A 6,000-nucleotide genomic window follows, 5' to 3' on the forward strand; every position below is an offset into this window, starting at 1 on the left:
GTGTAATGGGTGTGATGACACACTCACACTTTATGTCATTGTTCCTTTGCCCATATTCACACCCATCCCAGGGCTTGTGCAAGCCGGACAAGAACTGTACAGTGGAGTTGCCCTTTGCCTTCCAGATATGAATAGATTGCAATGTGGGGTTTGCTTGCTTGCTTTCTTTTTTCTTTCTTTCTTTCTTTCTTTCTTTCTTTCTTTCTTTCTTTCTTCCTTTCTTTCTTTCTTTCTCTCTTTTCTTTCTTTTTTCATTTTATCTTTTCTTTTTTTCCTTTTTTGTTCTGTTTTTGGTTTTGTTTTGTTTTGTTTTGAGACAGGGCTTCTCTGTGTAGCCCTGGCTGTCCTAGAATTCGCTCTGTAGATCAGGTTGACCTCAAACTCACAGAGATCCTCCTGCCTCTGCCTCCTGAGTGCTGGGACTAAAGGCACACACCACCACTGTGTGACTGCAGTGTGCTATCTTACGTGTACAGGGTGCATATCATTTGTGTTTTCTCTTGTCACGCTGGGGCTTAGACGTGATACAAGATAAGCAGGTTGGACCTCTGCTGACCTCCACCCTTGGTCCAGTCCCTTCTCATCCCTATCCTGTGCTCACTTTCTATTGAAATGTTGAGAGTGAGTGTGTGTGCGTGCACATGTGTGTGTACATGCATCTGTGCATGTGTGTTACGTACATTTCCCTGTGTATATGCACGTACACAAATGAAAAAAATAAATGGAGAGGAAAGAATGTGACTGCTCCTAGGTGTGGTGGAGGAGACAGGGACATCCGGAAACATCCATGGTAGACATGACCGTGAGGCATGTGAGGAGACATGGAAGGGGAACCAGGTGCAGCAGCCAAGATGATGAAGGTATAAAAGGGGGATAACCAAAATGTCTAGATTATATAGAGAAGGGCCTCTGGGGGAGAGTTCAGGGTAGAGGATGGAGTATACCAGCCATTCCTTGAAACAGGTAGGGACTGAGGGATTCTGGGAGAACCTGGTGGCTAGGTCCACTCTGATATGTTAAATAGGCACCTCAGCCATTTGTCCCAGGGTTGGAGACGTAGCAATACACATGTGTATTCTTATATGTCAAGGCCGGAAGTCAACACCAAGTGTCTTCCTCAATGGCTCACCATCTCATTTTCTGAGACTAGGCCTCTCAGTGAACCCAGAGCTCAGGGATTCAGCTAGGCTAGCTGGCTGCCAGTCTCTGCCTCCCCAGGGCTGGGATTACAGACATGGGTCCTGTATCCACTGTTCCCACGAAGGTTCCTGCAGCTTTCAGGTGGGTTCTGGGTATCTGAACTCTGAACTCCAACTATGGTCTATCTTGATACTTACAAACTGAGCCCGCTCGCTCTCCAGCCATAATAAGACATTCTCAGCCTTGAGAACTACTAAAGCCTTTTTTGCTTTAAAAACAAACAAACAAAAACAAAACAAAAAACCCTTCAGACTGTCTCTACCCTGCCCACACTCCTCCCCTTGCCTTGGTGACTTCAGGAATGTAGTTCAAGGGTAGGAGTGTAAGGATCTGGGACAAGGAGGGAAGGGACCCTGATGCCCACCTGCTGGGCCTGCTCCTCCTAACCAGGAATGCTGCTTACAACCCTTGACTCACCAGGCCTCTGTCAGGAAGTGGCTTCTGCCAACCTACCTCTCTGCAGGGCCGCCCCGCCCAGCCCCACCCTAAAGCACATTTGGAAACAGCAACCCGAAGGTGAAGAATAATGAGCCTTTACTTTGAAAGGGAGGGTCCAGAGGCTGGAGCCAGAGCCTGGACAGAAGCCCAGACCAGGGCAAGCATTTCTCTAGTGTTTCCAGGAGGGTCTCGGGCAGCACCCTTCCTTGTCCTATAGGAAGAAGGAAGGCCCCTTCTTGGCCCCCCAGGTTTCTCTCCCTCCAGGTTGGCTCTGAGCCCCAACTCTGCTTGTCCCACAAACCTGTCAGACTTGAAATAGAAGAGAGAGAGAGAGAGAGAGAGAGAGAGAGAGAGAGAGAGAGAGAGAGAGAAAAACAAACACATTCAGTAAACTAGAGAGGGGTGTGGATGAATCGAGATTTTGTTTTTAAGGAATATCATGTGTCCACCTCTGTTTACCTGGTTGGCATGCCCTGTGGTACGGAAGGGACCCTGGCACTGGGCCCAGACCTCCCCTTTGGGCACTGAGAGACACGGCAGCACACAGCTGGTTCCACCCATCACCTGGCCTCTTTGAAACTCCCTTGCTCCTTCAGAGGGGCAACTGTCACCACAGCCAGGGCCCAGCAGGGCCAGTCCTTGGCTGGCCTGTCTGCTGATAGCCTATCTCTTAATTCTCACTGGATACTCACATAGATTCTTAAAAAAACACAAATAGGTTGTGTTGTTATTCACCTTAAATTTTCTGTGGCTCCCACAGTCCTTGAGATGAGGCCAAATTCCTAAATGTGACTCTTAGGCAATTCTTCCAGCTTCTCCTTTTTAAAAAATATGTGTTTTACATTTTGTTGTCTGTTTGGTTTTCTTGTTGTTTGGGGGAACAAGGGAAGGGGAATCAGCACATAATATGGACCTCAGATTTGCAAGTCTATTCTCTTCTCTGCTCCCACTGTGTGGGTTAGATATTGGCAATAGCCTCTCCCCCTGAGCCATCTCACCAGCCCCAGCCCTTCCTCTCTCCTGCTTCCCCCCCCCCCCGCCCCCCCCCCCCCCGCCAGTCGGTCTGAGCCTTCACAGCTTTAGACTAGTACTACCTTACACGATCTTAGAGCATACAAGCCAGTCCTCTCCCCTGACTTCTGCCCCTCCAACCACCACACATTGTTCACAAGTCAGATAAAACGACCTTTACGGCACATACCGTTCAGCCCACTGTCTTGCTCTTCCCAGCACTCTAGAATCTCCCTTCAGTACAGCCAGCACATTCCAAGAGTTTTCATTGTGTGTTTGGTTATCTGTGTGACTGGAATGTCCTCTCTGTACTAGGACAGTCCCCACTCCACGTAACAAAACACAAGATTGAGTGAGCGCCCCTCAGTGCACAACCATTGGTGAACCCTTGGCCCTGGATCCTAGCAGGCTTGTCTGGAGACCTGTGTATTATCACGTCTGCCTGTGGCAGTGATGTCTACCTCACTTGACAGCAAAATAAGTCCCTGCCAACAGGGTCTTCTTGCAGAACTCTAGGGACGGGGGGGGGGGGGGTGTGTGGGGCTCACCACCTTTCCAGATCATAGTTCCATGGTCAGACCTGATAATACAGAAGCCAGGAAAGGAGTAGTGAAGATTCAGTGAAGCAGAGAATGGGAAACCCAGTGCCCAGTGCAGCGGGAACTTCCTGGTGTGGGAGGCTATCAGCTGGGCTGTCTTTGTCCTCGAGCTGTTCTCTCAGAACACTTGACACCTCAGTAACTCCTACATCTTTGGGGAGACAAAATGAGCCCAAAGGTGCTGTAACTTCTCTGAAATTTCAAACCAAGCGAGGGATGGGATGATGGGTTGGGGTGTAGCTCAGATGTAGAGCACATTCTTGGAGTGCATGAGGCCTGGGTCTTAGGTCCCATGTCAATACTTCTGTTAGTTGCTGTGACTCAGACACAGATCTTACCACTGACTCCCTGTTCTCCAGAGTGAGACCCCTGAAAGATGGAGCAGGGCCGAACTCCTGGTGGACCCTGGGAGCTGTGTGCTGCTGAGGCCACTGGCAGTGGGCAGTCTGTCCCAATTCCTCCTCACCAGTAAGGGGGAGGGACTCACACCCCACACCCCACACACCTCTTCCACTTTAGCCTTGGTTTCCTGCTGGGCCACAGCTGTCCCTCACCAGCCAGTGACTCAGAGCCTTCCAGCACTGCTGCCAGCCCTGCCCAGCCCTCTGGGTGGGTGACTAAGCTTGTGGTAAAGGCTGGGCTGAGCTCCCGGGGCAGGCCAGGTTCCTCTACCATTTTGCCCTCCTTCCTCTCTGTCTTGCTGATTTCTGTCTCTGGGCCTTCTTCAGAGAATGGGGATAATCTTGAACTCCAAAAAACATTTCCTGAGTACCACGCTGTCCCACGGGGACTGAGACTGGATGGACATCATCATTTGGGAGTTATAGACAGAAAGCAAAGAGGAGATGTAAAGGACTGATGGGGACCCAGGACTAGGAAACTGTCAAGGAGTGGCCCACCCTTCCCCACAAGATGCCTCTGTGAGAACTGGGAAAGTCAGTGCCAAGAATCTGGGCCAGTTTGGTCCCAGGACCCAGCCAGCTGGCTTGGTGAGTGCAGTAGGCTGGCTTCAGCCCCCGTGGTCCACTTCACCAGTCACACTTGCACAGGGAGACTTGGGTGAGGAGGCTGGGGTAACACCTTCTTCTGGGAGACACTGAGAAATGGGTTCTCAGAGCTGTTTAGGTCGTTATTGTTGTGGGGACGGTGTGTATTGGAAAGTGTGCTATTTGCATTATTGTGTCTGAAATAACAGATACTATGAATTCTACTAAGAGACCCGGTCCCATAGTGACTGTCATGGCTATAACACAGATCAACCTCCAAGCACCAAGGGCCAGGCTTTGGGGTTTCTTTTCTAGGAGTTATTATATGCATGTTTTTTTCTATATGTGTACCATATGGGTGGCTGGTGGTCCCAAAAGTCAGAAGATGATGTCATATTCCCTGGAACTGGAGTTCCAGATGGTTATAAGCTGCTATGTGGGTGCTGAGAACCAAACCTGAGTCCTCCACAAGAGCAGCCTGTGCTCCGAAGCACTGGGCCATCTCAGTGCTCAGGTGTGTTCTGGCCCTCAGGTGTGTTGTTACTTTCATAGGCCCATTTTACAGATGAAGAAACTGATTCCGAGAGAAAGGATGTGGGTCACAAGGTGAGAAGTCAGGAAGCTAGGTATCCCAACCAGGCTCCTGGATCCCAGCTAGTGGAACAAAAATTGACCCATTTAATGGATGTGGAAACTGGCTTGACAATGTAGGTAGGCAGAAGATCTGCTTCCAGGCTATCTCTGGTGAAGCCATGCAGACCTCCAGTGTTTCTGCCTACAACATCATTCCTTCCCTGATACCACAGCAGGGGGTTACCTACCTTCTTCCTGCCCAAATTGCCTCCAACCTTAAAGCAGCAAATCCCCTGGGTCCCTGTCTGATGTTTTCCTGGACTTTCTTTTTCTTTCTCTTTCTTCTTCTCTTTCTTTCTTTTTTTGGTTTTTCGAGGCAGGGTTTCTCTGTATAGCCCTGGCTGTCCTGGAACCTCCTCTGTAGACCAGGCTGGCCTCAAACTCAGAAATCCGCCTGCCTCTGCCTCCCAAGTGCTGGGATTAAAGGCGTGTGCCACCACTGCCCGGCTTTCCCTGAACTCTCAAAGAATCCCAGAGACTAGAAATCATCCCTCTCTGGCACACAGGAGACCATCAACTGTACTCGGGTGACTGGTTACCCTAGACTTGGTTTCTGTAAATGGATCCAGAAGTCCAGCTGATCTACTTGCCAGAGAAGCCTGGGCCAGGCACTGCCAGCAACTGGGGAACTGATCCTAGGAGTGTCACGAGTAGTGTGGTCATCTCAGGTGGGTGCAGGTAGGCGCGGATATCTACCCTGGAGTCTTACTTGGGCGGTGCTGTACTGGGACGGAACCTAGGAACTCCCCGACACTAAATGAGTACTCCACCATTGAGCTCCAGCCCCGCCAGATGCTAATTGTGACAGTTTGAGGGTAGGCAGATACACTCCAACTGGGAGGGTGCATACCTCCAGGCAGGATGGCATTGTGGGAGGAGGTGGTGCAAGCCAGGCAATCAGGGGGAGGGGGAAAGAGAGAGCGAGAGCGAGAGCGAGAGCGAGAGCGAGCGAGAGAGAGAGAGAGAGAGAGAGAGAGAGAGAGAGAGAGAGAGAGCAAGAGAGAGAGAGAGAGAGAGAGAGAGAGAGGAGAGAGAGAGAGCAAGAGAGAGAGAGAGAAGGAAAAAGAGAAGGAAAGAGAGAGAGAGAGAAGAGAGAGAGAGAGAGAGAGAGAGAGAGAGAGAGAGAGAGAGAG

Source organism: Grammomys surdaster, unplaced genomic scaffold (genome assembly GCF_004785775.1).
Source record: "Grammomys surdaster isolate TR1022 unplaced genomic scaffold, NIH_TR_1.0 126133, whole genome shotgun sequence".
Classification (NCBI taxonomy): Eukaryota; Metazoa; Chordata; class Mammalia; order Rodentia; family Muridae; genus Grammomys; species Grammomys surdaster.